Source organism: Nelumbo nucifera, chromosome 3, assembly GCF_055504915.1.
Source record: "Nelumbo nucifera cultivar China Antique chromosome 3, China Antique-T2T, whole genome shotgun sequence".
In the NCBI taxonomy this organism is placed as follows: Eukaryota; Viridiplantae; Streptophyta; class Magnoliopsida; order Proteales; family Nelumbonaceae; genus Nelumbo; species Nelumbo nucifera.
In genome coordinates this window covers 13866931-13877862 of record NC_142651.1, presented here as the reverse complement: position 1 = coordinate 13877862, position 10932 = coordinate 13866931, and the positions used below count along the sequence as shown (strand labels likewise).

Below are 10932 nucleotides of genomic sequence, written 5' to 3'. Positions count from 1 at the left end.
TTTGTATGCTTCTTATTAAATGATTTTGACAAAAGAAAATCTACTTACAACTGTGTTAAAAAATTCTAGGGTGATAAATTGTAATTACCAAACTTTAGGGAGTTTCAACAGTTTAACGTTCTAAAAAACTGTTCACTTAATCAATAAATAGCTCATAAGGACCATTGAACCCCACTGAACCATTTGACCTGGGTAATGGTTCACACTTCACAGTTTATTAAAAAATCAAAATTAATTTTTAAAAACTAAAATAACAAAGAAAAAGGAAGTTACCGGATGTCTCTGAAGAGACAAAGAAAAAGTAAAAACAAGACAAGAGAAGGTTTGATCGGTTGGTGGAGAAAGAGAAAGAAATTAACCGATTAACCGGGACTGGGAGGGAGGGGGGAGGGGGAGTTTTTTTTTCTTTTCTTTTCTTTCTTTTTTAATTGCCCTTCTCACTCTTTCCTCTCTAATAATATGTGTATCTAGCACAATATCCCAATCTAATGGTCAAGATGCAATCAACAAACCATTTGAGAAAATCTATGATACTGGGAGATCTTTGACCAATATAATCAAATCTTTTATTGATTGGCTAATTCTGATATCATAATCGGACCCCAACCATTTTAACCTGTTTGAACCGACGGATTTTAAGACTCAATTACCAAGGCTCAGTTTGGAAGGAGTATAAATGCAAATATGTAGGGTGTAAATACATATAAAATAATACAAATTATAAGGTTTTGCACTCTACATATTTGCATTTGTACTCCTTCCAAACTGAGCCTAAACTCTACGTCTCCTCACCAACGAATAAACCCACCATTAACACCCTATTCAAAGTTGCAGAGGAAACAATCTTCTTCGACGGTGGAGCTCACTATGGCAATCTGCTGGCTAATCTCCTTCTAGGTTTTACTCTCTTATAGTTGCTCCTGACATTAGCAGCTGCTTTGAGGGCTTTCTTTCTCAGGTACAGGTTCACCAATTTGAGGGCGACTGTTATATCTGGTTTAGGCCCTATGTGATGATTAAGTGATTGTTAAAAAGAAGTACTTTTTGCACAAGTACTTATTTTAACAATCACTTAAAGTTGTTTGGTGATTCATTGTCAAATCACTTATTATGTTTTTAAGCATTTATTGGAACGAGGATATTTGGTAAGATATTTTTCCCATAAGTGCTTATATTGACGTAAATGACAATTTTAGCCATCACATATACAATGCAAAAAAATCAAATATTTCAGATTTATCTCTAAAAATAAAAATAAAAATCAGTTTTAATCAAAATATTGCATTCTTGATCATCAAAGATGTTGCTGTGGTCTGGAAGATGAGTGAACAGTTGTTATAGACATAGTAGTATAGAGTAGAATGTTGGTAGGTATACGAATAAATGGTTTGATGTCATGTGAAGAGAAACTTCATTCATTTTAATTCTTGAGGCGATTTGATCACATAGAAGCTTTTTGTGGGAAGAAAAGCTGTTTTTCTTGGGTTCTCTGTTATTACTTACCCTGTATTCAATTTCAAGGTTACGAAAACCATATTGTATGCAGAAAGGCATGCATACATTGATCTGGAAGGGCCTAGTTAGATGGTTTTTGGACAGTCCCTTTGAAAGAGTACTCATGTGGACTGAAGAATATTTAGTCCAACTAGCTTAGATGATGATGATGCACTACATGGAAATGTTAGAAAGATATTGGTATGTGGACCCTTTACAAACAAATTAAAATGGGTTAATGGAGAAATATTGTTGTTGAATCTATTCCCCGGATTTACATGTCCACCACAACAAAGGGTGATAGATTTTCTAGACTTGTCAACTTGAATCCTCTTTGTCTGTATTGTATACCATATTCGGGGATAATTCCCTCGGTGAAATGCAGTGTGGATTGTGAAGAATGTATATCATGAGGAAGGAGAATGGACGCGAAAGAAAGGCTTCTTGCTGAGTAGAAGGCAATGACAGGCTAACAGAGTAACTTGCATTTATAGAATATCATTACTTTGTTAGCACACACTGGTAAGTAATAGACCTCTGGCAATGAAGTGCACAACTTCATATTTGAGATTACAATATCACAACACTGTGATTCGTACACCTCTTTGCTTACTTCAGTAGCTCCTTTAGAGACTTAAATGATGAATGAGATAGGGCACAGAGAATAAGAAAGAACGAATGACTATTATCAAGGGATAAAGATCAAGACCTGGAAGATTGCAAAAGCACATTCAAATACTGCACCATAGCGCTGATGGAAAATGAGAGGTTTCCGGTTTCTCTGCAACTTCAAGAGTTATTTCCGTGATTTCACAGGATTTCCTAATTGTTCACCTGTTTGAGACGATGAGATGCGACTTCTTGTGAGGACAACAAAGTTAAGTACATACACAGAAGGTGCAGCTGCCGCTACATGTGATTTAGGAATTGGTAATTGTTGCAGAAATTCAAGTTTTGAGTATCCGTGACCCTGAAAAATAGTTTGAACCTTTCTCAGCTAATAACCGGGTACACCACATTGAGATTGAAACCCTATTATCATTAGCTAGATATTAAGTAATATATTATAAATTTAAGATCTAGTAGCTGGGCCCTCAACGTGTCTTGTAATTTGGAAGAGGGATTTTTTTCACTCTGAAATATTTTTAGATAGAGTTCTGCCACTTTTAACTATTTCTAAAGGGTAATCCAAAAGCTTTCTTCTTTTTTTCTTTGGATTGTTTTGTTTTTCTGGTAATTGGTGATCTAGAAGGAAATCAAAAATTTGTAGAAATTGAGACGGAAGAAGATTATAAATAATAGTATATGGTATGATTTATGTTGTGGAATAATTAATGAACACACCCAATAACTAAAATGATAGACAGATGGAAAAACAAAAAAAAAAACGCAAAACAAAGTAACTCGAGAAACACAGATTTCTGGAGTTTGGCTTATAACCTACGTCCAGAGATATTAGAGGAGAAGAAATCCATTACAAAATGGTAGAGATTACGTTCAGTGTTTATGACCTATTTCACCAAACCCTAGTTCTCAGTACACCCAATGTTCTCCTGTACTAGGTCGGCACTGAATGGTACGCAAGCTACTAGATATGCAAACCCCATCTGCGAATCAGCCTCATGGATCACTTGGGGACAGTGAAATAGCCAACTAAGAAATAAACTTTAGTAGATGCGACTCAAGGGACTGCAAGTTCCAAACATCGGAGCTTCACCGGCCAATTGAGAAGAATCAAATCTCATTCCAATTACGAATCAATTTGCAACCCAAGTCCATACTGCAGGGGTGGAGTCCCCACAGGCCCACACCCTCAAACGCCAAAAGGTGGTCGGTCACTGTTGGGCTACGGGCTTAGGAGGCCCAAACTCTCCACTTCCACCACGGCCCAAATTCTCCAACTTTAATCAGCTATGTTTTAGTCTTATAGAGAGCAACTGGTAACTGGAATTCAAGACACCAACACAACAATTTACTTGAAGCTAGAATAGTGCAATGAACTATTTATTGTAAGGATTCAATAATAATCAATACAAAAATTTTGGAGAAAATTCCTCAAGCAATCTTTGGCTCAACTAATTTGCCTCGCCTCACTTTTTCAGTTTTTTGTACAAAGCCATTTATGTTTGTTGAAAGGACAAGATTGCTCCCAAAGTAATCTTTCGATCGTTACCATTATGGGCTTGACCATTGTCATCTCCACATCATCATTTGTAATCATTGTTCTTGGAAAACTTAATTGCGTAGGGACGAAGACAACTCTACATTTTTTTGTTTCTAAATTTAATGGTTGGGACTTGGGAGGGATGTTTATGGGCTGAGATTAGCCAAGTTTTGTCTAGTCAGTTTGGATCAGAGCTCTAAAAAGTGTCAGTACCCAATATAGCTAGGTCTCATCTGTTTGGTTTCTTCAGAGGGGTAGATTTGGAAAGTAATGACCCCTCTTGGATGAAGGTAATACATCGGCTAGCCAAGTAATTAACAAGCTTGTTATCAGCTCCGATTGGCTCAGTTTATGTCAGTTTTCAAAATTATGGCCTCTTCAAGCCCTTAATTCTCAACCATATAAACTCTACATTTTCGATCCGCCTGCCACTTTGATTATAAGTAATGAATATATATATATACATATATTATCTTTAATGTGCTGAAAATAAATCGACTTGAGCCAATCCATCCTTACATCAGGCTTAGGCTTGTTTACCTAAGGCTCCATTTGGTTTGCGGGAAGATTTGAATGGAATGGGAAAGGGTGGGGTGGGGTGGGATGGGCTGGGATGAGAAAATGTGAAAATTTCACTTTCCATCGTTTGGTTATACATGGGAAAAACGTGGAAAAACTATTTTTCCCACGTTTGTTTTGTGGAAAAATCATGCAAGGAAAAATCACTGCTACAGCTCCAAATATTAACAAATGATATGTAGCATCATACTCTTCTAGATGGCCCTTATCCAAATTCAAAGATCTCCAGATCTAATTTTTATATGCATTAACCACGCAAAACAAAGAACATGATTGGCTATTGTTACTATCAACTTATAAGTTTGAGGCTTAACATCTTCAAAAATACATCCCAAAATGAGAAATTTTGATTTCAAGAAATCAATGCATAGTCCATGAGTTTGTCATAGGTTTATCATAAATTTCTACAAGTTTGCAGCCTCTATTGCTCTATAATGCCAAGTGTTCCTGCAACACAAGAAACATAGCAAACATATAAGAAAGTGATTATATTTGCCAAAAAAAATAAAAGAAAGTGGTAAATTGAATTAATTAAGTTTTATTTCAAATACAAGTGGGTTGACACAGAAACCATCCAACTATTTGGCCTTTTGGGCCCCACAAGGTGAGCAGGCCTAGAAACTAGGTGGAGAGAAGCAATTAGGCATTCAGTCTTCTAACTTCCATTGAATCAAAATTCACAAAGCATCCTATAAAGCAAGCTTTCAGAAAATCAAAATAGTATCATAAAATAAAGGTAGACACACAGCATCCTAAAGTAAGCTTTCAAAAAAAAAAAAGTGCACGAATGAGAAAATTTACCATACTCTACATAGTTTATTTATTTACTAAAGAAGGTAGACTCGCAATGCTTTTACTTCATGCTTTAGCATTTCAGAACAGTTGTTCGTTTTCTCCCTATATATGTAATAATTTGACTTTGCCAAGCCCAGCCATAACAAAAGATATACAAATGTAAAAAAGATTAACAGAACTTGAATCGGTATTGCCCAGGCACTGGAGTAAGTAGTCTATATTGTTGTGTGCTGAAACTTCTTTGGAAGAGTTATTCCCTCAATTATTTCGATTAGACAAGAATAAGGATGCCTCAATTGCAGAGTTTTATGAGATTATTGGGGGAAATGTGATTTGGAGTTCCAGATTCAGGAGAAGTTTCCGGGATTGGGTTGCTGGCTGCTTCAGTTGTTGAAGGATCAGTCTGTTGAGGTAAATCAGATGGACAAGTGGAGAATTTGGAGATAGAGATGGAATTATGATGGGCAATTTTCTGTTAAACCATTTGTGTGTGGGTTGAATGGGTCAAACTAAATGTGCTTTCCAACCAAGTAGGTCTGGAACCCAATGTCCCCTTGAAGCTGAATTTCTTGGTTTGGGCTGTAGCCCTTTGTAAGTGTCTTACCAAGAGTTTTATTTTGAGAAGCAATTTGCTGATCTAGGACTTAACTGTGGCTGGGAGGCTGCGTCTGTTGACCATCTTTGCATCCATTTCCTGGTAACTTGTTGAGATCTGGTGGCACTTCATCAAAGCTGCTGGTCTGAATTGGTCGATGCCTTGCTCAGTGAAGGATTGCTGCTAGACTGGAGATTACCTGGCCTAGTAAGAAGGTGACTGTGTGGGAAGAAAGGAATAGTAGACTCTCTAACATTAAAAGAAAAGGCATTGTAGATGACTTCAAGCACCAGAATATATTCCTGTTGCTGAACTCGAAGAGCTTATGGGATGTGCAATGTGATGTTTGTCCCAGGTGGGGGGACTGGTTTGTTTGTCTTGCCCTCTACTCTTGGGTGTATGTTGTATTCTTTTCTTGTGTATGTTACGCAATAAAATTCTTACTTTACCTTTTTTCAATAAAAGAAAAAAGAAAAAGAACTTTGGGAATACCAATTCCAATCTATTAAAGCATAATCATGGAATATGTAAACACTAGACTTACGTTAAGAAATCAAAATACCAAAAACAAAACTCTTCTACCTGAAAAACTACTGCTTTTGGATTCTTAGCAAGTGAACTTTCTGCATTGGTAAAATCAGCATGATGTCAAACTATATCATTCTGTTTTAAAGGTTTAAAATAGGATACTACAAGTATATAGAGAGCTATAGAATGATTGCCACTTCCAGATTCGAGTAACTTTCATGCCACCTACAGATTGAACTACAGGGGGGAAATTGTTTTGAATCCTTAGAGAGGGGAGAGAGAGAGAGAGACCTCAACTTAATCTAAGGGCTATCCTGTTAACTACAATCATAGAACAAGATCCCAACTAATTCTGAAGGAAACCCCTTATCACGGCATCTTCTATTGATACAACTATTACATCTTTTACTATATTGGAAGAACAAATATGATACACTATTACATCTTTAACAAAATGCAAGCTAGTTAGTGAGCTGTTTGGGGATACTGTCAAGGTAAGCTATTACTGGCGAAAAATCCAAAAATCCCAAGTCATTAGTGAGTTGTTTGAAGGGCTGCCCACTTCAGCCTAATTGAATAGCTTATCTGGAGCACTTCAAAGCAGCTGAACAGCTTGGTTGAATCTTCAGCCCAACCCAAAAAATAAATCCTATTTGTCCATGAATCTATCTACCTAATTATCCGTCCTTCCATACACTTTGTGAATCTCTATACATATACATATATATATATATATATATATATATATATATATATATATATATATATATATATTTTATAATAAATGAAAACTTTAAGTTCTTGCAAAAATAAAACAATGAATAAAAGAAATGAAAATTCCATTAAAATATATTTGATAAGTAAAAAAACGAAAATCCCATTAAAATAAAAGAAAAGTTACAAGATGATAGTGACAAGGCATCACCCAATTACAACAATGAATAAAAGGATCCAATCTCAGTAAAAGTTTTCCATATTACATATCTGAATTATATGCTGAGAGTTAGATAGCAAGATTTATCAACATATGTCTAAAATCTGATAATTATAATTATGAAAGATGGGGGAATAAAAGGATCCAATCAACTGAGATTGGATCTGTTTATATTCTATTGATAAATCTGATAATAAAAGGATCCAATCAACTGAGATTTATCAAGATTTATATTCTATTGATAATAAAAGGATCCAATCTCAGTTGATTGGATCAAATCTGATAATTATAATAAAAGGATACAACCTGATAATAAAATCTAATAATAATAAATTTAACATGAAATATGTCTAAAAAGAAAACAGCATAAATAATAAAATCTGAAAACAGGGCAGATGGCAGCTGAAAAGTACACACATAGCAGTTCCTATGTGGATCACCTAAACGCAAGTCTGCAACTATGCCCACAAATAATAATCAAGAAACAGATGGCATCATCTTTGAGAGTCAAACCTAACTTCTCTAATGTGCAACAAGTTCAATATTGAATTCTTATCTAATTCGCTTTCTATCTTTAAATAAAGAAAAGAGGAAATATTGTGCAGAGACTTCCATACAGATCAAAGAACATCATAGTTTAACAAGGGAAACAACCCCATGGAATTGCACCTATGGTTAGAACGGTAATAACTGCAGAGAAAATGAGTCATACACCACTAAACAATCAACTACTAATTAATATTCTACATGGTGAATCTGATATGTCTGTGTAGAGACAAAACACAGGTAACGAGAAAGGGACACCATGAAGGGACACCGGGCAGAGAAAGGGTCACAGGTTTGCAATGTGAATGGAGCGTTTGAGATCATACTTGGCATATGACTACTTCATGAGGGACACCGGACACTCGCGACTACTCCAGAAAAGCCCAAATGGCCTTCACATGTCCAGTTTCTGTGTTAAGTGATTTTCTTCGAGCTCTTGGAATGCCTGGGCAAAACGGCTTAAGAACAATGGAGTTTCTGCAAGATCCTGGAATGCCTGGGCAAAACGGCTTGAACAGAGTCGAAAATCACTGAAAAGTCGCGAGTGTTGATTTCCAACTCGTTGCCTGGGCAAAACGGATGGAACACTGTTCTCAATGATTTTCTTCGAGATCCTGGAATGCCTGGGAAAAATGGCTAGAACAGAGAAAAGGTAAGCAAAACGGCCTGAAGACGAAAGAGCTTGAAGGAGAGATTGAAGCGGGAAGTAGATGGGAGAAGACGAAAAGAGGGAAAATCAGTGCAAAACAAAGATTGAAGGAGAGATTCATCGTTGGAATGCCTTACCGTTGTTCAAAGATGCCGGAAAAGTTGCCGAAGGTATGACCGTTGGAATGCCTGGAAGTAGATGGGAGAAGACGAAGGAGCTTACTCTCTGACAAGGCCCGATATTTTTTCCCAGATGTATCTTCGAGTTTTCCTTTCTCACTGGGTGCGACCCCAAATCCTTATTTTTGGGATTTCGCATCCTATTTTTTTCTCATCCCACCCCTGTTTGAAAAAAAATATTCTTAAAATATTTCTCTTTTTCCATCCCAACCTACAAACCAAACGGAGTCTAAGTGTCCGTCTATTTGGGCAGTTTTTACTTTTGGCTTTGGGAGGCGGAGCCACTTGAAAAGCCTTTATGATGGCACAACAAGTCTCTTCGAGATCCAGTAGCATCTCAAAGCAACCAACCATGAACCATGTAGCTAATCTCTCCCAAATCCACTCTAATTCCTAAATCTGAGCTGTGTTATTTGATTTGAAAGTTATACAAGGTTTGTACGAATTTTCCAAACTTTTCTATCAAACCAAAAACTGCCTAAATGATTTAGATTGAGGTTCAGACTCACGAACAATACTCTAATAATATAAATATTAAAGGGTTTTATGCAATTTTATTTATTTGTTTATTTTTTGAATAGAATAAGATATTATGACAATTCCATTTGCTAAACAAAAAGATTACAATAAGTTCATAAAGGGTTTGGCAGAAGTGCAATCCATTGGCCCCATAGAATGTTTTGGATGTGAGGTGGATGAAGCATTTGAGCATGGCTCATGTCTGTGACTCAAATAATTAGAGTGATGCTTATCTTAACTGAGAGTAGGGGTGCCAACAAATCGAATTAGAGTGATGCTTAATACCTTGATTGATTCAAAAGAAGCCTAGCTAATACTAGAGACAGAGAGGAGTATTGATCCATTCCCTATCAAAAGACACACTACTAGAAAGAACATGAGCCAAAACGTTGTTATGTCTGTCTGTCAATGTGCTGCAGCACTTGATAAGAGGATTGACACGATGATCACTCTGTAAACAAATTCTATATATCTAACTTGAGCTTTGGAGCAAATTTTAATCCTACGGGTTTGCAAGACCCGTACTGAACACAACCCATTGGCATCCCTACCCAAAATGAGTTATCTGTGGTCTGATGTGGCTAAATGGATGTCCACATGGCACATCAAAACTGTTGGTATGAAAGATGAGGGTCCATTGATGATTGCCAACCTCTGGTTGGGCGAGAATGTTTGGGAAATCCTTAAAATAAGCATTAATTAATATGAGTACATTTTATCTGCCATGCAGTCATCAATTTGGCCACGCCATACCACTGGTGACTGCCACGAAGTCACCTGCACATAATCCAATAATCAGTTTTTTATTGGGAGTGGGTAGGGTCCAGAAATTGGTTGATTTTAAAGTTGAAAAACAATGTACATGTTTGGTTTCGTTGGAGTTATTTAGGGGATAAACGCCACTTTAAAGTTTCAATATTTTCTCTTTTTGTCATTTGGTTGGGTTAGTTTGCAGGCATTTCAAGACATGTCTTGGCGTTTAAAGGCACTTGCCAATTCTCAGTTCCCAGCTTTACCCGAAGTGGTTGCAATGGACTCCTAGAAATGAAATGAAGAAGAAAGAAGATATGAAGGCCATTCTTGACTCACCCCCTGCTTGGTCTCTTCTGCCATGTATAAGCTTGGAAAGATGAATTTTTCTTTTTGACTTTGCTTATAAAACCATCTTCAATGTTAACACCCCTCCTCGACTTACATAAAATTAGGTTAGACATGCTGAGGGGATATGATATGATGATGTTTGTTAACCATGATCAAGAGTTGAAAAGAAAATTACGACTATCTAATGGAATATGCATTGGCTATCAAAGCCTTTTGATCTGAATTAGTTTCATATAGATGCCACCTTCCTGGTGTACGCAACAGCAACATCTTACCAGATTAGGGCTGCAAACAAAAAATGTCGCAGTGATCAGTATGAAACATATGGCGGGTCTCCGGTCAGTATGAGAAGGAAATCTCCTTGCGCAATGTGGCTTCTATCCTTGCGAAAAGGATTCCTCTTGCATGGTGGTAAGGGTTTGGGGCATGGGGGTTTTCTTCGCAATCTCAGTGATTCGCCAAGCACCGGATATCTCTCTCCCTCGATTGCCAAATCACCTTTCACGTACGCACCATGTCAAATGTGCTTTCATGAAACACAAAGCCATTGGGGGAAGCAAGAATTTTTCACTTCCCCAAGGCTCATTGCACGAAAATCCACCCATTTCCGCTTATTGATGTTTTTTGGATAAATGGTCGTGCCAAACAGCTAATTAATCTCTAATAAACATTTATCGTGCCAAACACCTATGTGGCACTTACGTGGCAGCATTATTGAAAAAACGCCCATAGTTCCAAACACAGCCAATGAGAAATTGGGGCATTGATTTAGCTAGAAGAAACGTGACTCTTAGAATAATCCGACAATATTACCAATTTTTATTTTTGATGTTGCGCAATTTGACTGCT

The 10932-nt window shown here is 36.9% G+C and overlaps 1 long non-coding RNA gene across 4 annotated transcripts; it reads right to left on the bottom strand.

Annotated features, from left to right (window-relative positions):
- Positions 1-4442: 4442 nt before the first annotated feature.
- Positions 4443-10300, bottom strand: LOC104597111 (uncharacterized). Of its 4 annotated transcripts, none has more exons than XR_016083678.1 (3): positions 7962-10294; positions 6210-6250; positions 4443-4684 (listed from the first exon to the last, which is right to left on the bottom strand). It is a non-coding gene; the product is annotated as an uncharacterized LOC104597111 (long non-coding RNA). The 4 variants fall into 4 exon arrangements; XR_016083677.1 differs by lacking the exon at positions 6210-6250 and adding an exon at positions 5682-5815; XR_016083676.1 differs by lacking the exon at positions 6210-6250 and adding an exon at positions 4809-4926.
- Between the last annotated feature and the right edge of the window lie 632 nt (positions 10301-10932).